General features: G+C 36.3%; 1 pseudogene; it reads left to right on the top strand.

Annotated features, from left to right (window-relative positions):
• The first annotated feature begins 10984 nt into the window (after positions 1-10984).
• LOC132430565 (olfactory receptor-like protein OLF3) lies at positions 10985-11930 on the top strand (annotated as a pseudogene).
• The last annotated feature ends 10159 nt before the right edge of the window (positions 11931-22089 follow it).

Consider the following 22089-nt stretch of genomic DNA (forward strand, 5'->3'; position numbering starts at 1 on the left):
GGGATGATGATGAATAAAGGGCTGAGACAAACTGCTCCATCTGTAGAGAACTATTCCTTGTTTGGGCACCAATATTCACAAGTGAATCATAAGCACAGAGGTCAGAAGACATATAGTCCTAGAGTTAATTCGTTATAGGCTTGATGTCTGCTTCATCTGTTTTTTACTATCTTAGTCTATAACCCTGGGCCTTGACTACCTTGACCTACTCTATCTAAGCAAATCCTTCTGCCCAGTTGGTTTCTACCCCTACTTTTGGCCTTTACAGCCACAAAGGTATGGACAACTGAAAGTTGAGTGAATTCACCCTGCTGTGGGACCTGAGTCACGGAGACCCTGTTCAACTTCTGGCCAAGTACCTGGTGGCAGTGCTGTGATACTTCCTCATCAAGCCCCTATGAGCAGTCTGGACACTTGATCACCTGTTCTATATATTTTTATTTAATGACTGTGCTTTGCGGGGTTCTGTTATAAAGTAGTTCTGTTTCACAGATGCTTATTCACTTTTTGGGAGCCAAGAAGTCTAGAGACTTTTAGAGGGGGTATTAGAATTCCCATCAGTTATATAAATATAGGATTTAAGTCAGATTTATAAAAATCTGAAAGAGCAGAGTAATATTAGCTAGCTCTGTGCTACACTTACTAATTTTAAACTTTAAAGGTCTCCTAAATTCTGTAAGCTTATATTAATGCCTTTCCTTAAAATACAGATATTATTATCCACATTGGGGATAAAATATGAGTTTCGAGTATACGTAACTCATGCAAGCTCAGACAGCGAGTAATCAACACATACAGCCGAGATGCAGTTCAGCCTTGGCTTGTCTGAACCCAAAGGCGTCCTAACTCTCGACAAGGACACGCCTTTTGGGATACCGCAGGGAGTTCTGGCACTTTAAGTCTGCTGTGTGTGGATCAGCGTTCAGGTGAAGATGTGAAAAACCCACAGAGCCGTAGTGTTACCATTATAGTTAGGACCGTTAGAGTTTCAAGTGACAAGACCCAAAACAAACTGGAGAAGCAAAGCTAAAAATTAAATAAATTAAATACCTTAACTGTGGAATATTGTAATCAGTATCATGAATAACTGAATCTAGAGTCTAAAGATTTTCTTGAAGTTTGTCTTTTTAAATTTTTTCGTATTTCCTGCCTCTTGGCTTTGCTTCTCTCTGTGCAGCTTGTTCTTTTCTATCATTCATCGATTTCCTCTGTGAGGTGGAAAAAGTGACCCTTGGAGGCCCCAGATATACAACATGATGTGAGAGACAAAATCCTGACTTGTCTGCTAGCTCCAGCGGAAAAAGCTCAGAGATGGGTCCAGGTTGGCTTACCCTGGGTGGTGTGGCCCTTCCTCAGTCAAGCCCTCTGTTAGGGTTATGAGGCATTAACATATTTTTTACTTGAATTGTTTTGCTTAATGGAAACTTATTTTATCACCAGTCATATGTTCAATCTTTGTAAATGTCGCATACATACTTGAAAAAAAGGTGTTTTCTGTAATTGTTGATTGGAGTATTCCATGAATGTTAATTAGTCCACTGTTGATAGTGCTGTTGAAGTTTTCTATTTCCTTACCATTTCCTTATTATTCGCTTCTTTCTACTTGTTCCATCAATTATTGAGAAGTATTGAAATCTCTAACTATAATTGTGAATTTGCCTATTTCTCCTTGCATTTCTATCAGTTTCCGCTTCATGTGTTTTGAGGCTGTGTTATTAAGTGCCTCAGTATTTACAATTCTTCTGTATTCTTGATGAATCTTTTACTATTATGAAATGCTTTTCTTTATCCCTGGTAGTGTTCTTTGCTCTGAAATCTACTTTGAGTGATATTAATATAGAAACTCTAGCTTTCTTTTGATTAGTGTTAACGTGGTATTTTTTCACCATATCTCATGGATCATTGATCTTCATTGCCTGATGTCCAGTGCCATGAAAATTGTAGTTTAATATATTTTGTCCTGATCTATAGTTCTTTCTGATGGGAGGGTAAGTTCAAGCCCTGTTTCTGTCTCTTGGCTAGAAAGGGAAACTTCTTTTGTCTGTTCCATTGACCCATGCCTCTACTGATAAAGCAGTGTTAGATTGTATTGAGTACTGTAGCTTAATAGTAAGTCTTTGAATCAGAGAGTGTCACTCCAAATTTGTTCTACATTTTCAAAATCACTTAGTCTGTATTCTAGGTTCCTTGTTTTCCACATACATTTTAGAATCAGCTTGTCAAATGTTTCAAAACAGCCTGATGGAAATTTGATTAGGATTGCATCAAATTTATAAGTCAAATAGTAGGGGAGAACTGTCAGCTCAGCAATATTGAATCCTACAGTTCGTGAACATGGTATTTCTTTCCATTTATTTAGGTCTTCTTTAATGTCTCTGATCAATTTGTAGTTTCCATGATAAAAATCTTACACGTTTCATTAGCTCTTTTTCTAGTATTCCATGATTTTTAATGTACTTTACATGATACTCTATTATAATTTCAGTTTCCACTTTATTCATTGCTAGAATATAGAAATAAAATTTATTATTTCATACTGATGTGCATCCTTTGTCATTGTTAAAACCCCTTATTAGATTTCCTTTTTTTTGTTATTGGTAGATTCTCCTCTTATTTCTTTTTCTGTCTTTATTGCAGTGACTAGAACCTCTAATACAGTGTTGAATAGGGGTGTTGAGAGTAAATCTGCTTCATTTTTCTGGATCTTAGAGGGGAATCATTCAGTCATTCACCATTAAGAAGGATGTTGACTATTAGAGCTTTGTTAATGTCCTTTTTCAGACCGAGGACTTTCTCTTCTATCTCTAGATTCCTTAGTTTTTATAATTAATGGATATTGAATTTTGTCAAAATTTTTCTCATGTCTATTGAGATATATCATATCTCATATAGATATCATATATATCATATATATATCTCAATAGATATCATACATATCATATATATGTCTCAATAGATATATATTATCATATATAGGTAATCTCTGTAGACTCTTGATTTGGTAAATCACATTTTTTAGTTTTTTTAAAAACGATTTTATTTTGAACTAGTTTTAGACTTAAGGAAAGTTTGAAAATATAGTACAGAAAGTTTACCGTAAAGTTAACATCTTACATGATCATAGTACAAATAACAAAACCAGGAATGTAACATTGGTGTAATTAATATTATTTCATTTTTAGGTAAATTATAGTGCTTGGTCTAATTTTATCAGTTTTCTCACTATTTATTTATTTTTTTAAATTTAGAATACTATCCAGGATCCCACATTACATTTGCTTATTATTTCTCTTTAATCTCCTTCATTCTGTAACAGCTTGTCTTTCCTTGTCTTTCATGCCTTGACACTTTTGAAGAATATTGACCAATTGAAAGTTTTACTAACTTTGCATTTCTGGGATAAACTCAACTTGGAAATAACATATTTATTATAAGCTGGATTCAATTTACTAATATTTTAAAAGTATTTTTGTGTCTATGATGATGAGTGATTTTGGTCTGTAGTTTTCTTTTTTATTTGCAATGTTTTTGTTTGGTTTAGATATCAGGGTAATATTTAAAGAATTAAAGGAGCAAAGTTACTTCTGCTGAAGGTTTCTAGAAGAGTTTGGTAGATTTTGCAATACTTCTTCCTAAAATGTTTGGTTTAATTCACCAGTAAAGCCATTTGGTCTGTTGTTTAGATATAGGACCATTCACGTTATCTGTTTCTTCTTTTACGAGTTTGGCAGCACAAAACTTGTGAAAGAAATTAAAAATTTTTCCATTTCGTCTGAGTAGTCAAATGTATTAACATAGACTATATTCATAAGGTTTTGTTTTTATTCTTTTGATGTCTGTAGGATCAGTAGTGATGTCACCCCTTTCATTTTTTATATTGATAATTTGTGTCTCGTCTCTTCTTTCTTGATCAGTCTAGATAGAAGTTCATCAATTTTATTGATGCCTTCAAAGACTCATCTTGATTTTTTTTTTCTATTTTTCTCTTTTCCATTGATTTCTATTCTCATCTTTATTTTTTCTTAGGTGTATGTCCTTAACTTTGCTTGTAATATTTTGTCTGTTGACTATGAATACTTTTATCAATAACTGAAAGTATCTTTATTTCTCTTTTATTTTTAAAAGACATTTTCTCTGGGCATAGAATTCTAGGTTGGCATTTTTTTTCTTTCAGTTTTTCTGTTAATATTTTTTTTTCTCTGTTATGTAATGCATTTTTTTTTACAACTGCTTTCATAATTTTGTTCTTATTATTGCTTTTCAGCACTTTGATAATGTAGCACTTTGTAATGTTTTTCTTCCTTTTTAAAAAATGCTTGAGGTTTGCTGAACTACTTGAATGTGTAGGTTCTTTCTCTTCATTATATTTGGAAATTTGAGTTTAATATTTTTAAAGTATTGGTTATGTCTTCCCCTATACCCCAGTACTCCTTTTTACTTCTGGGACTCTGATTTCATGTTTGATATTTCTCACAGCTTATTGAAGCACCGTTCAATTTTTTTCACTCTTTTTTTCTCTACTTCATTTTGGATAGTTTCTATTGCTATGTCTGCAAGTTCTCAGATCTCTTCCTCTGCAGTGTCTAATCTGCTATTGATTTTATCCAGTGTATTTTTCATTTTAGGTATCATATTTTTCATCACCTTATAGTTTGAATTGGGTATTTTTATATCTTTGGTTTCTTTCCTCATCATGCTTAGTGTTTTCTCTGTCTTCTTGAAATGTGAAGTGTATTTATAATGCTATCTTAATGTGCTTGTATTCTAATTTTATCACCTCTGCTGTTACTGCATAATTTTTATTCGTTGATTTTTCTTCTCATTATGGCTTGTTTGCATTCCCTGTCCTTGGGCTGTGGCCTGGAAACTCTTCTGCCTCTTTGTATGCTTGGAAAAATTTTTTACTGGATTACAGACACTGAGTTTTATGTTTTTGGGTGGTGGATACTTCTGTTCTCTTCACCTATATCTTAGGAAATTTTTCATGATGTTTGATTTCTTTTATAGCTTCCAGATTTAAGTGCTTGAAAGAGGAAATATTTGTCTTCTCCCTGTACCTATTAAATGGTATTTTCTAAGGGGTGGGACTACCCCATCTTTGTTCTCCTTGCATCAAGTGATATTAAAAATAGTGTATAGTAAACTATTATCCATTTCCAAGACAAATAAAAGAAGACAAAGAGAAATGGAAGAAATAGGCAATATTAGGAAAGAAAAGAGACATTACCACAGATTCTATATACATTAAAATATATAAGAAGATATTAACAGATTTGGACTAATAAATTTGAAAAGTTAGATGAAAAAGATAAATTCCCAGGAAAGATAAACCTGACCAAAATGGACACATGAAGAAATAGAATAGTCCTATATACTAAGAAATTTGAATCCATATTTAAGAATTTTTTAACAAAGAGCATTTCAGGCCAGGTAGCTTCACCAGTGAATTCTACCAAATATATAAGGAAGAAATAACACCACTCATCCACAAAAGTAATTTCATATATACATATTTAATATATAAAAGCCAGTTACATTTTTATATAATTTAAAAGTTACTATTTAAAACAGCACTTCAAACCATCATACCTGGGAACAAATCTAGTAAGACATATACAACACACAGAAAAAATATACATAGAAAAAAGGAAAGATATTAAATAAATGGGAGAATTTTTTTTTTATGGATTGGAATACTGAATAGCATAGAAATGTCACTTCTCCCCAAATTGATTTTTAGGTAAAATCCCAATTAAAATTTCACAAAGTTTTTTTTTTTCCCCCCTGGAAATCTAATTCTAATTCTAGAGTCAGATTGAATATTCAAATAGCCATGAAGAGCCGAAACAATTTGAAAATGTAGAATCAAGTTGGAGGATTTATACTGCTATAAACAAGGTTTATTATAAAGCTACAGTAATTAAGACAATGCAGTACTGGTATAATAATAGATCTAAGTAGACCAATGGATCATTAAAAAATAGTCTAGAGAAAAACCTACACATATAAATTAAAATTTGGTTTGTGGTAACACAGGAGAATAGTGAGGAAAGAATTGTCTCTCAATAAAAGTGGATATTCACATAGAAAAAAATGAATCTAGGTTCCTATGTCGTATCATGCACAGAAATAAATTCCAGATATATTGTTGATCTAGATGTGAAAAGTAAAACATTAAAACTCCCAGAAGATGGCATTGAAGAATAACTTCGTGATTTGGGAGAGACAAAGATTTCTCACTCAAGACTCAAAATGCAGTAACTATATGAAGAACAACTATGAATAGAACTACATTAAAATTAAGAACATCTCTTCATCAGAGACACCATTAGAGAATGAATAGGTGGGAGAAAATATTTGTGATACATATAAATGACAAGTGACTCATATTCAAAATATATAAAGAACTAAAATCAATAAGAGAAAGAGAAATAACCCAATAGGAAAATAGGCAAGAAATTGAACACACACCTCAGAAAGTGGAATATCCAAATAGTCAGTAAATACTTAAAAATATGTAGAGCCTCATTAGTTATCATAGAAATGTAAAATATAATCACAGTGAGATACTACTATGTACACATCAGAATGGCTAAAATGAAAAAGACTTAATCCAAGGACAAAGAATGTTAGAGCAAAGGAATACTCATACAGAGTTGGTGGGAATATAATTGAAACATCTGTTTTGACAGAACTGGTGGTATTAGCTAAAGTGGGACACACACATAATCTGTGATATAGCAGTTCCACTACTAGGCAACAGAAATGAGTACAGTACATGTCTGGGACAAAAGATGAGTGTGTGTGTGTGTGAGTGTGTTTATGTGAATGTTCATAGCAGTGTTGTTTTTAATAGCCACAAATTAGAAACGACCTAAATATCCATCAATGGGATGGCTATCAGATTTGAGATGCCTTTAAGTGGGTAGTAAATTTTTGTAGTATTTTTAGAAAATGAGGGCAAAAATCTAGATACAAAAATACATAATGACAATGCCCAGTTAAAAGGAACCTCCCAATAGTGAGACAAAATGGAGATATGTCCCATGAAAAAGTTGCATAAGTTGTGTAGATAATATATGATCATAGCTTATGTACAATTTCAGAACCTTGTTACAGGAGATATTGCCCAAAGATCCCCTTGACGGTCCATAAATAATTGGGCACTTTGGCTCAGATAGTCTCAATCATGAGTACATGGACAGAAAGTCATGGGCAAGTTTTAACTACCTCAAAGTGAAACTTCAACAAAGACAGGAGAATGTCTCCAGGGGAACTGGGGATTCAGATTCTCTTCTCTCCTGTTTCTGGCTCAGGGAAAACTGAATTCTCACTTGTAAATTCTTTTAAAAGCAGGTGAGAGTTTAAGGTGAGAGAGTCACCATACAGAGAAGGTGAAAAAGCAATGGAAACCTAACAAGCACAGCATAATTGGCCTGTAGAGATTGTATCTCTGAGGGAAAATAAAATCCCACTTCTTGCCCAGCCCTGCTCTTCCTGGGCAATGCTGACCTCTTTTTCTGGAGGTAAGGCAGTCATGCTCAGAGGCTCTCCATTGGGTTCTTAGGATTATGAGTCAAGAAGCAAGGATTTCCTTAATACACAGCTTCTTTCTGGGCTCATGTGAAACTTGGGTTGAGTTTGGTGACTACAGAGATTAAGGTCCCATTTTTGCAATTGGTTTTAAGAAAATACATTTGGGTAGCCAAACTGGGGAGAAATTTCTCTCGAATACCTCTGAGAAATGAAGCACCTAGCCTGGGGCTTTTACTGCATTCATGGGAAACATTGAACTTATTTGCTACAGGTCGTGTTCCCTGTGTCACATTGCACTCCCCCCAGCACTTGTCCACTGCTGGAAATTTGGATCTGAGAACAGGTTTGTGTTAACTAGCTCATTCTTAAACAGTGATGGTCAGACGGTAACTTCGTCTAGATGACTGGCTCTAAACTTTCTGTTGCTCCAAGCAGTGTAGTTGTAGGTATGCATTAGGAAGTGGGAATGGGGTGGGGATAGCAACTTAGCCAGTTAACATTGTTGGGAAATCTCAAGCTTTCCAGGTGGCTTCTTTTGAGAACACTTCTGATGCGGAACTTTAGGAAGCTTGAATCACAGTTCTTGGAAGGAGAGGTGGTTTAGGAATGCTGTTTATCTTACTATTATTGTCACTTACAACACCTCCACCTTATTTTTGAAAATCTGTTTTTAACTTTCATTTACATACCATATTTTCAAAAGTGTTTTAAACATTTTACTTTTGGTTAAAAAATTATTGTTTTTCCTATTGATGTCATATCCTTTTTCTATTATCCTCCCTGCTTCCCTCACTCCAACGAATTGGGACAGACTTGAATTTGTGCTCCCTTTAGACAGATGAAGAAGCTACAGTTGGACCTCCAGATCCACAGGTTCTACATCTGTGGGTTCACCGACCATGGATTGAAAATATTAAAAAAATTCCAGAAAGTTCACAAAAGCAAAACTTGAATTTGCTTAATGCTAGCAACTATTTACTTATCATTTACTTTGTAATTAGATATTATGAGTAATCTAGAGATGATTTAAAGTGTACAGGGGGATGTGTGTAGGTTATATGCAAATACTAGGTCATTTTCTATAAGGGACTTGAGCATCTGTGGATTTTGGTGTCCACTGGAGTCCTGAAACCAATCCCAGGGATACTGAGGAGCAGCTGTAGTAGTGACAGTCGAACTGGGAAATGCAAGTTCATTGGCCAGGCAGGTCGTTCATTCACTCCTGGGGAGAGGCACTTTAGAAAACATGAAGATGGTACAGAAACGTGTCATGTGAACCATGAGTGTTTCTATTTGTAAACAATACCTTGCTGAGCCTTTAAGCGGAATTACTGATCCAAGACCAGGGATTACTACATTTTCTTTGTCAAGCCCTTAACTATTATTAGTTTTTAAGAAGTGGAAACTCAAAACCACAAGATACTATCATCAGATTTTTCGGTCAAGTCTCCTTATCTGGTACCTGAGAAGACCTTAAAGAATCATCAGCTACCTCCTGCACTGTATTTTTTTTTCCTTTTAGCCCTCTCCTGGTGAACTCATGTTACATGAATTGTTTCATGTATTATAGCAGAATCAGAGACTGCCTCATGCACCTCCCTAGGAATATTATCTATTAAATTATCATCTGTACATTGTCAGGTTCCGCTGACAGGTCTCAGGCACTGATTTTTCCCTTTGAAGTCACTTATCTCTCTTTTGTACCTGAGGTCTTCACCAGTGATAATTTTATATTCCAACTTTTCCCTTTTCATTGGGGATAAAAAGGTAGGTTTCCTCTTTCTTTGATAGAAATATTACAAAGTGGCTTGCTGATCTGAAGCTCTAGAGTAAATTCTAAAGAATTAAGGAACATTTTGTACTTTTATTGCCTCCTCTTGTAATTTACATAAATTATCTCTCAGAGTAGGAATGGTTTATCAAGCTTAATTCATTTCTAGATAAAAGATTATCAAATGCAAATGCCAGTAGACCCTTCTCTGCTGGCTAATCCAATCACCTTTGGCACCCTATTTATCTGCAGTTAGCTGCCCTTACTGTCATGAATGCCCTCAACACAAAATATGATTCTCATCATATATTCAATGGCACTATCTGATCACAGACAGCAAACAGATAATATCTCCTTGTCACAGCAGTGCATGCGTTTCACTTTCTCTACCTAAAGGACAGAGTAATTAGAGGGACAGGGTATGTGGGAAATCTAGAGTGGGCTTTGTTCAGTCCGTGAGGTTTTTGGAAATCACTTGAGATTTGACAAGGTACAAATAAGATTACTAAGAGTTCCAGAAAGAATACTAGAGCCCTTGAGCTTTCGGAAATACTAATATATCAGCAGGATTAGAAAGTTTGGGGATGGTATTGAGCAGAGTAGAGTATTACCTTCTGGTCATGTGAGTCACAGTAGAGGGAGCATAGCACAAGGATGAGAAAAGACAGAGTTTTCTAAGGGGCAGGGGATAGTCAAATATTTCAGATAAAGATAAAACTAAGGACGGTTAAAGGAAAGAGATCATCAACAGTCATTTCACTGAGTTAATTCTAATTAATTTTTTCCATCACATTATATGGTCTCCAAATCACAATAATCACTATCTAGAATACATACAAATAGAATCAGAGGGAATGTGCAACCAGTTTCCCCTTACCTTTTAGTTAATAGGCCAGCACGTGTGGCAACTCTTCGAGCTCTTAGCATTTACTAAGGAAGACAGTTAGCGCATCTTTGATTTGTTTCTTGACAGCCATACTCTGCTGTCGACGCCGTGATCTGCTGCTCTTTCAAGGGAGGAGAAATGCAATATTGCAGATTCTTTCCTCTTATTCTCTCAGCCAGGTAAAAGACAAACAGGTGAAGATTTTTCAAAAATGAGCCTGGTCACCCAGGTCTTCATTTTTTATCTCACTGACTCTAAGATGTAATTTTCGATAATTTTTAGCTACTAAAAACTATTTTATATTTGCTACCTTCTAACTTACAACCCCAAATTTGTGATTTTAAAAGGGTGGAAATTTAGTATCTCATTTTCATAGTCAAAGAATCCAGAAGTAAAAAAAGTAAATTAAAAAGAAAACCTGTTCATACCTATTAGGTTCCATTCAGTATGGATTCTGAGATAGTAAGGAGGGAAAAACCGGTGTCTAACAGGGAAGTAAACAAACTCCATGGTTAGGAGTTGGCTTTAAAGAAAAAATATCATGTTTTACAGTTAATCTTTTTAACTCAAATAAGCATTTTAATGAAAACATTTCTGCTTAAGGAAGCTTCTCCTTGGATCTGAGCCACATCAGTGGGTTCTGTTGTTTCCCAGAAGGAGACATACAATCTGAAAAACCACACCACTTAATATTAGATGGCTGTTTGGTCTAAGTGACCTTATAAGGTCCTCTGGCACCTTACGTATCTAGTTTTTTTGATTTATAACTTGGGTTTGGTCTTCAGAAGCTCATGGGCAGGGAAGACCAGACATGGATGAGTGAGTTCATTCTGCTGGGACTGTCCAGCTGCTGGGAGACTCAGGTCTCCCTCTTTGTCCTTCTCCTGGCCATATATCTGATGACTGTGCTGGGGAACTTCCTCATCATCCTCCTTATCAGACTGGATAGCAGGCTAAACACACCCATGTACGTTTTCCTCAGTATCCTGTCATTTGTGGACATCTGTTATATCAACATAACTGGCCCCCAGATGCTCATTCACTTCCTTCTGGTCAGCCCAGGAGTCTATCACATTCTACAGCTGTGTGCACCAGCTGTTTATCTCCTTGGCAGTGAGCAGCACAGAGTTCTTCCTGCTGGAAGCCATGGCTTATGACCGCTGTGTGGCAGTGTGCCGTCCACTGCACTGTGCAGTCACCATGCACGGACGGAGGGCTGTGCCTGGGGCCGGCTGCTGGCTGCTTGCTGGCTGGTTTCATGAATTCACTGATGCAGACAATCATCTTTCAGCTACCTCTGTGCCATAAGGTTGTTCATCACTTTGCCTGTGAGATGTTGGCTGTACTGAGGCTGACCTGTGTGGACATCTCCTTCAACAAGGTCATGGTGGCCATCTCATCTCAGGATTTCTGGTGATCATGCTTCCCTGTTTTCTTGTTCTGTTCTCCTGTGGTCGTATAGTTGCTGCGATTCTGTGTCTTCATTCTGCCCAGGGACGCCACAAAGCATTTGGGACGTGCGCCTCTCACCTCATTGTGGTTTCCATGTGCTTTGGAACAGCCATCTTCACATACTTGAGACCCATGGCTGGCTCCTCAGCAGAACAGGAGAAGATGGTCACCCTGTTCTATGCTGTGGTGACCCCAATGCTGAATCCCTTAATCTACAGCTTGAGGAACAAGGAAGTGATGAGCACCTCTAGAAGAGTGTTGGGGAAACTTAGCGACAAAGGGTAAAGATTCATAGAATTTCTCCTTCCCTCCAACAGCCCATAGAACGACATTCTAAACAAAGAGAAAATGATGGACATGCCCTTTCTTCTCAGATTTTCTCATAAGGTAGATCGTGGTGAACAAGTTTTTCTAGACTGACTTTCCACATTCATCCACATTTTGACCTGTTACACATACGGTAAAAAAAAAAAAAAAAAAGCCTTTAATTATTAAGCTGCAGTCTGCTGGATAATCTCTCCTTCTAGACTTCATATGCCCCCTTTTACTTTCATATACTTCCTGCCTATTCCCTCAGAAAATGAAACATAAACAGTAAAAATTTTCAGGGTGAGAAGAGCCACACTTTGTTTCATGACCCCACCCATCACCAGCAATGTTGCTTTGAAAAAGGTACTTAACATCACTGACCTCTAGTTTCCTCAACTATAAAAAGAAGTAATAATATCCAGTGTGTGTGATTATTTTGAAGATTATAAATTATCTATGTAAAATGCCCAGTAGAGTGGTGCCATAGAGTAGGTATTCAACTGTTTTTTAAAATAGCTTGTAGGACACAATTATAGCACTACACACTATGCAGAGTGACTCACAGTGAATGTTCTGCTTGTGCTGTGGCTCTAGTGGATCACTGTTCTGTGTCTGCTCCAGGTAGCCACCTTACCCAGAACCACGGCATCTGTCCACCCAATTTATTATCTCTCCATCCATCCATCCACCCATTCATTATCCATTCATCCATCCAACTTTTCTGTCTCTATTTATCTATCTATGTATTTTTTAGCTCCAAGCCAGACAAGACCTTTCTCATGATCTCCAAACACATGTATCAATGCTTGCTTAACTCCTTTCACTTACATTATATGAATCTCATTGATAACATAGTTAAAATAGAGCTGTTGTTCTTGCTTCCTCTATCCCAAGCTATTCCTTTCCTGTTGCCCGAATACACCTTCACTGTTTTAGTAAAAGGATCCATCATACATCAGAGTAATTCTTGATTCCTTTATTTTACACCCTACCCAGCAATAGATTCCATTAGCTTGTCAACAAACTATGTGATCAACTGGTCTCTCTGTTTCCACTTCTGCTTTCTACATTCTACTCTGCACACAACAGCTTTAATTTTTAAAATTATTATTTGTTTTGTGACTTTATTTTGTAAACTAAAACACAGGCAGAACACCGCACTAAATAAATGTTAGCTTAGTGAATTATTGTAAGACAAACCCTCTTGTAACCACCACTCAAGTAAAAACAAAACAAAACAAAACACAGTTCTGCCAGCTACTGTAGCAGTCACTCCATGTGCCCCATCATAATCACAACTTTTTCCCAAAAGTAACTGCTCTAGTGACCTCTGTAGTAATCACTGTCTTGCATTTCTTTATGGCTATATTATTCAAGCAAACATCCCTAGTCACTGTCACTGTAGTTTAGTTTTGCCCATTTTTTTCAATTTGATATGCTTTGAAATCTCATTAATCTATAGGTCCCCTCCAACTCTTTCTTTTCCCTACAATTTATTTGAGTGACCTGGGCCATTTGATCTGTAGAAGTCTCCTCTATCTTAGAAAATAAATCAAGTCACATCCTTTTCCTGCTTAGAATAAAATCCAAACTCCACAAGTACAGGACCTAACTTGGTCCAGCTGCCGCCTGCTTCTTCTTCTGCATTTTGACTCCTTCCTCTCTCTGCTCTCATGGCACACTGCTTGTCTAACAAGGGTTGGAAGAAAACGGCTAAATCTCTATAAAAGGAAAATTTATTTTTTTAACAAGTCATAGACATTCATGGAAAAAATAATTGTAGACCTGTACATTTTTTGTATGTGAAATCTGAGACTTATCCAATGTATTAATAATTTACTAATAAGCACTAATAAATTTAGTAATAAATAATTCCTTTCACTGGAAATTCTGAATCCTATCAATTAGCATCATGAATAACTGGGCTCAAATTTCTGAGTAAAATCTCAAGAGTAGAGATGTTTTGATCTCCCAGTTTTACAAGGAGAAAATTCAAGTTTCTGCCTTGGAAAGGGCAAAGTATTATATTCATCAGTTAGACTGTAAGGTTCTTGAGAGCAAGGGCTATGCCTTTTATCTTATTTGTGTTCCCAGTGCCTTAACAATGCTAATAAATTCCTGCTGATTGATTTACTAATTGAAATTTTCTTTACTGTTCTAGAGGTTGCCTCTTATGAAATATATGAAGATAATGCATGTTGGAATTTAGTATAATAGTAAATAGGCTTTAAAAATCTCAGGCTCAGAGTTAATTGGTTCATAATACTGTTCAGTAGATGAAATATTATCACCCATACAAGGCTTCTTTTATTAATTAATTCTGTTTTATCCCATTCTTTATTCCTCAACTATTCTGATACGTTTAATGCATATAATGATGTTTGAGAGTACATTTATGTATTTAAAATATAAACTACTCAGACTGTATCTTAGTTTTTTTTTTTTTTTCTCAACACTATATTTTTAAGAATGATACATATTGCTAGTCTATTACTTTTAACTGTTCAGAGTAATCCACGGTGTTCACCATATTTTAGCTATGGTACCCAGCTCCCTACCCCCACATATAGCCCGAGGATGAACATCATAATACATGTGCACTTAAGGACCTGTGAGAATTTATTTAAGGAATATACACAGGAGCCAATTGCTAGGTAATGGATAATGCTCTCCAGAATGGCTTTATAAGTCTACACTCGTACGTCAGTGCCTGACGGCTCTTATCCATCCACAGCCTGCACGTTTTGAATTTTTCTAGCCTAAAAGATATAAAATTGTCTTACTTTGCATTACTCTGATAAGTAATCAGTATGAACGTGTCTTCATATGCTGAACTTCTGATTTGTCTGCCTTCACCCAGCACCACTCTATCCGTGCCTTCCCCGCTTCAATTCGTGGTAACTCCATCATTGCAGTGATTAGGCAATTTCCCAGTCTTTCTCTCATAAATTGGCAAGAGTAGCCTGTTGTCTCTATTTTCAAAATACATACATAGTATGATCACTTCTCAGCATCTCCACTCTTACACCCCAGTGTGAGCCGCCCTGACTTCCCACTTGGGTTACTGCCATTGCCTGCATCAAATTTCCCTGCTTCTATTCTTATATCCCAGCACTCAGTGATCCCTTTAAAACAGAACTCGAATCACATCCTTCCTCCTTATATCCCAGCACTCAGTGGTCCCTTTAAAACAGAACTCGAATCACGTCCTTCCTTCTTTCAACCATGCAGTTATTCAGACTTAAATCCGAAGTATTTACAATGAACACAGGCTTTTCTCCTAACTATGCCTCTCTACCTGGAATGCTTCTTTCTCAGTTAGCCACTTCCTCATCTCCTCCAATTCTTCATTTAACTATCATCACTGCCCTATTTGATGCTGCAGACTTTCTCCTTGCCCCCTACTCCTGTTCCCTCTTACCTTGTTATTTAGTTTTTTCCAAAGAACTTATCTTTTCTAACATATTTGCAGTTAACTCATTGTTTAATGTCTGTCTGTCATCCCTCCACTGCCCCCAGAATATAATGTAAGCCCCTTGAGAGCAGGGCTCTTTGGTTCAGGTAAATATATGTACCAAGAATATAGAATAGTGTCTGTCTTACAGTCAGCACCAAATAAATATTTCCTGAGTGAACCATATTGTCAGCCTTTTGGGTTTCTATTGCTGGACACTCTGTGTTCATCTTCTTTGCTCATTTTTCCTTTGAGTTTTCTACCATTTCCTTGTTGGTGTGTATATGATAAATATGAATCCTTTTTGGTTAGCCATTGCAAATACATACCTCTGATCCATCGCCTCTCTGTCAGTTTTATTCATAGAGTCCTTTGTTGAATGAAAAACCTTCATTTTGATATAATCCAAATTATCGCATTTTTGTCCAATGATTTATGCTTACGAAGTTTTGTTTTTCTAAAAAAAAAAATCCCTGTATCTAGGTCATAATATATTCTGTGTTATTTAATTAAGTTTTATACTTTTACCTTTCACAGTATTTCTTTAGTTTATCTTTAGTATTTTAGTATTTCTTTAGACATCTGCTTCTACATATGTTGTTAAATATGGATCTAGTGTTTATGTCCATGTGTGGTCCATTTATTAAACAGTCTATTCTTTATTCAGTCATTTTAATAACTTTCATGTACATTAAGTTTACCTATATATGGGTCTGTCTTTGAATTCTATTCTATGTGTTCGTTTGTTCTTGCACCATGTAATCCTGTTACTCTACTTCTAAAAATTGAAGTATAGTTGACATACAATAGTATATCAGCTTCAAGTATAAAACATAGTAGTTTAACATGTATATACATTACAAATTGATCACCATGATAAGTCTAATAACCGTCTGTCACCAGATAAATCTATTACAAATTACTATGTTCCCAATACTGTTCATCACATTCCGTGATTTATTTATTTTGTAACTGGAAGTTGGTACCTCTTAATCTCTCTTGCCTATTTTCCCCAACCTCCCACCCCTCTTCCAATCACCAGTTTGTTTTCTTTATCTGTTAAGTCTGCTTCTGGTTTTTTTTGTTGGTTTGTTTTGTTTTTTTAGATTCCACATACAAGTAAAATCATTCAGTACTTCTCTTTCTCTGTTTGACTTATTTCACTTAGCATAATATCCTCTAGGTCCATCTGTGTTGTCACAAATGACAAAATTCCATTCTTTTTTATGGTTGAGTAATATTCCATTGTGTATATAGCTATATATCACCTCTTCATTATTTATTCATCTATCTGTAGACACTTAGGTTGTTTCTATATCTTGGCTACTGTAAATAATGCTGCAATGAACATAGGAGTACAGATATCTTTTTGAATTAGTGTTTTTGTTTTCTTCAGAAAACACCCAGAAGTGGAACTACTGGACTGTGTAGTACTGTTTTTAATTTTTTGAGGAACCTCCACATTTTTCCATAGGGTTGCACCAATTTACATTCCCACCAACAGGAACTGTTGTTGATAGCCATTCTGACAGGTGTGAGGTGATACTGTGGTTTTGATTCACATTTCTCTGATGATTAGTGATGTTGAGCATCTTTTCATGTGTCTGTCGGCCATCTGTATGTCTTCTTTGGAAAAATGTCTATTCAGGTCCTGTGACCATTTTTTAACAGACCTCTTTGGGGTTTTTTTTTTTTGATATTAAGTTGTGCGATTTCTTTAAATATTTTGGATATTAACCCCTTTTCCAGTATATCATTTGCAAATATTTTCCTTTGTTCAGTAGGTTGTCTTTTCATTTTATGATTTCCTTCATTATGAAAAAGCTTTTTAGTTTGATGTAGTCCCATTTGTTTAGTTTTGCTTTTATTTCCCTTGCCTGAGGAGACAGACAAACACACACAAAATATTGCTGAGACTGATGTCAAAGAGTAAACTGCCTATGTTTTCTCCTAGAGTTTTATGGTTTTAGGTCACCAGAAGATGCTTTTGTCACCAGCTCCTAGAATAAGCCCTTCTCTGGGGCAATGCCAGGTAGTTGAGCAGAGGATGAGAACAGACTGGGCACTCTGACATAGACAAGGCGTACAGTGGAAATCTCCCTTCCCACTCCTGGGAAAGGGAAATGGGGACTAGAGGTACCACTGCACAGCACTTAACATCCTCACTAGAGGGTTTTCACAGAGGAGGTTGTACTTTTATTAAAGGTTCCCAATGCTAAAAATCCCTAAGTACAAACCAGGATATGAAAGATCATCTTCCTTAAAGTGAAGGGAAAGGTGAAATTGCTAAGGTTACAGGATGTGATGGTAGAATTCCAAACCTGAGAGCAGCCCAATAATAAGCAACATCTGTTTAGGGATTGGCATAAAAAACTCTCCCTGTCCAACCTCGGATTAGATGATGTACCATAGAGCATCTCAGTGGTCCCGTGAGTTGCCTGGTCCAGGAGCTATTGCTTAGAGGAACGTGGAGATGGATGAGTTGGAATGAGAAAGTTTCGATTTAATCTTCACGGTCCTAAAGTGGGATAAAAATTCCCACCATCCAAAAGTGTTATCACTGAAGACTCAGACACACTTCCCTTGAGAAATTAAAGTTTGGCAAGCTCCTTCCCATGCTCCAGGGACAAGGAAACAAAATGTTCATTTGCAAAGTTGAAATGTAGGTTAGGGTGTTAGATGCAGAAGTGACCAGACAGAGGGAAATGGAAAATAAAAGAAATCTAATAAACAAAAAATAATTGGCCCCTTGAGATTTTATCACTAAGTTATAAAAAGTTACCTGTTCCAACTGCACTTGCTTCAAATTCCATAACTTTCCCAGCCCTGCCATCTTTCCAAGGCACAGGATGGCCTCCTCCATTCTCCAGAGGTGAGCCAGGCATTTTCAGTCTTTCTTCATCACTTATTTAGCAACATAAATTGTGAAACCAGGTTCCTGTGATCCATGGCCTCTCCTGCCATACTCCTCAAACCTAAGAGTATGGTGGCTTGATATATTGGCCTCTAGTAGAAACTTATCCTAAAAAATACGTTCCGGCTCTTCAGATTATGTTTGTGAGTGTACAGCTAAGTAGGTTTGCAAAGGAGCTTGTCAACAGCTTGAGCGTGAGTGAGTGTGCTTATGTGTGGGATCCAAAGAGGACACTATGGAAAGTGCTCCTCTGAGTGGAGAGAACTCCTGGCTCTCTCCTCCACCTGTGTAGTGATTTTGGCTTAGCTACATGGCCACTCAACAGTTTTCCTCTGCCTTTGGTGTGACTGCCCAGTGACCTGGAAACGTAGCCCACTCTCTGTGTTGGTGCGATAGTAGCTGTTTTAACTGTTTACACAGCAGGGGATGTGTTGGCACTATTTGTAAGCGCCCACCGCCACAGAGGGTAGATTCCAAGCTCCCCGTGGCAGACAGCTCAGAAGGGACAAAGCTTCCCAACCAGATAAAACTCATACCTTCAGACCAGGACCCTTCGTCATGTCTCATCTCTTACTTGTTAGGGATATTTTTGGCTAGAGAAAACTATCCTTAGGTTCAAATCTTCTTTTGAAAGCTAATTAAAAAAAATAAGCACTCGATTTATCCAGTTCTGTTAAATTGTTTTCTTCCTTATTTTCCATAATTAGAGCCCTTAATTTTCTCTTACAAGAGGAAGAAAGAACTTCCTGCCATGTATCCATTATAAGATGTTGTGTTTTCATCACCATATGAGACACAAAGTAGAAGCATGATCACCTTTTCAAACTTATGAAAGAGGCCAGTTAATCACATACTTCATGAAGAGAGTCCCTAATAGGGGTGATGGGCTGTGTTTCTTTTCCTTATGTTGCTGATGTGGCTTGAAGGAAGAGAGTCCCTAATAGGGGTGATGGGCTGTGTTTCTTTTCCTTATGTTGCTGATGTGGCTTGAAGGCCAGACTTCAACTTCATAGGTGAGTGAGAAGTACCTGCTCTGGTCCACCGTGACTGTGAAGTAAATGGATCAAAAGTAGGAACTCAGTTAGTCCTCTTGATATGTCTTCTGATTTCCATGTTAGGTGAATCCACAACCTTTAAAAAATGACTGTGCTACACACAAGGTCTGCTATGTGTAGGAGCAGGATGATTGATGTGCCCCAGGCTATCAGATAATCCTGTTTACCTGCTGACTCCTCCATGGTCTAGTCCTTTTCCCATCTGTAAAACAAAGCTAATAAGCCAAAGTTCAGAGTGTTGTTGTGAATATTATTATACTATATTATATTAGTAGATGTATAAAGTAGTATGATGCCTAGTACAGAGTAAGTGTTCAGCAAATGAAGTATTTATATCAACTCAATATAAAAATAAGTGTAATTATGATTCTTATTTCTTCTCTTACCATCTTTCCCACTCCAGTGGATTTTTGCACTCTGGGCAAAAGTGTTTCAGGAGCTTGTTTGTTTTCTTCCTGCCATCTGTCTCCAAAATAATAGACAAGACTGAGAACATTTTCTAAAACTGAACCTTACCATTCAGTGATTCACAGGGCAATTGACCTGTTAAATTATTTGAAACAGTTTTACAAAGAAACAGGTTTACTTTGACTTTACACATCACTTTTTAAAAATATCAAAGGTACTTTATTTAAAAAAGACAAAATTGCTTGCAAGTAATGTGTCACTTGGAAATTCACTTGCTTGACTTCATTACTGAGCAAAAGCAACATGACTTTAAGCACAGTTACCCTTTTTTTGGGATATGGTTTTGGAGATAGGTAAAAAGACACCATTTTTTTGTTGTTGTTACATTGACTTTTAAAAATTGACATTCGTTTGAGTCCTGGTTATAGAAGTGTAAACAGTGTAAATGAATCTACCGTTAACTGTCACTGTCACATCCATGCTACCTATCTGCACATATATACCTGCTGATAAACCTGGAAGAGTTCCTGCATCACAGTTACATTTGAGCCCCGGGAGACAGGCCTGAACATACAATGTAGGACAAATCACTGGTATTCCTTTAAAGAACAGGTCACAGTAGAAATACTTCTTGGAAACAATTCATCCACTTTGGTATGTTTTAGGTTTTATTAGTGATTTACCTAGTTGTTTATTTAATTAAATCATAACATAAAGCATTAAACACAAAATATTAATTTCTTCAATATCTATGTTGTTAGCAAGTTTTGAAAAAAATACACACATATATACAGTTGACCTTTGAAACATGGGTTTGAACTGTGTGAGTTCACTAATACGTGGAACCACAAATATATGATAGATATACACATCATGGCCATCTATAGCCATCATGATATTAGGTGGGGAAGGAGAAAGTAAAAAGAAGAGCAAACACTTCCATGTGGAGAAAATATAGTTCAGATGCTTAGATGCAAAACTGATATCCCCAGATAAAGTACTTATAATGAATTTTCCAGAAAACTCCCTTTTCTGTCACAATGGTCCTGATGACTCTCTCAGTCCAAATACTCTGAAAACTGCAAGCATAGGCAGCCATATACTGGGAATAAAGTGAATGGATGCGGAGGGATGGATGGGTCTTGCATTCAGCTGTATTTTATAGTGTGGTCTCTAGCTATTGGTAAATCTCTAAAAAGCATTGGAATGCCAGAGTCCATTTACATAGGAATAGGAAAGCACTGTAGATATTACCAGTCCATATTTTTATCATGGCTTGAAATGACTAGGAAAATTTCCAACAAGTATAATGACAATAATTTTTATTCCAGTGTAAAATGTAGCAGAACAAAAAGAAATTGATGTATAAATAGGTAAAATGCAAAATAAAATTACAAAGAAGGGAATGCACAATAATTAAGACTAGGCTATTTGTTTGTAGCTGTGAGGCTGACAAGCTGTTAATTTTCAGCATTCTAGAAAAAATCTCATTCTTGATTATAAACTATACCTATTTGTCATCAAGAGTTTGAATTCTTTATCTTTTCATGTAGTGAAGAATATTATTTATATCTTTAAATATTGTGCATTTCTTTGCCAATGTTGCAGCTGAGTGTCTTGTTCCAATCAATTTTGGTGTAAGTGACTGAAAGCTTTCAGTGCAAGGTCTTGAACGTGGTATCTGACATTGTTTGATCATTTCCACTAATTTCTGTGTGATACACAATTTCTGAAAGCTCTCTTTTTAATAATTCCTTGACATTTTGGACCTTATTCAAAGCAATATTAAATTCTGAATATTTTATAACTAACCATATGATAATAAACTATAATATTAAGTACTCCAACCATCTGTGTTATAAGTGGTGTGATCTGTAACAGTCATTCTAAAAGTTTATGCTGAAACTGGAAACTTTCAATAAGTGTAATCTGCCGTCCATCTATAATTATAGCATGAATAGTATGGAAGCCATGGGAGTAATTCTCTTCACGTGACTCTTTCGTGCACTGTCCCAGGATGGTCTCAGAGACCTCAAACTCCCATCTGTGTATTTGAGTTATGGATCACTTATTTCTTTCTTTAAGTGAGCAAACATAAAAGAAATTTTGATTTTGGGTCAAAAAACTACTACTGTCTCTGTCGTCCTGTTCTGTAATTAAGACCTGATTTTCTATCCTTCTGCCTTCTCTGCTGAGAACTGATCCCTGTTATATTGGGAAATAAGTTGTCCCTTCCTTGAGAAAACATTATTATTAAGTAATAACCTGACATCATTACATGCTTTATTAAATTTCCCTTGGGGG

Source organism: Delphinus delphis, chromosome 9 (genome assembly GCF_949987515.2).
Source record: "Delphinus delphis chromosome 9, mDelDel1.2, whole genome shotgun sequence".
NCBI lineage: Eukaryota > Metazoa > Chordata > Mammalia > Artiodactyla > Delphinidae > Delphinus > Delphinus delphis.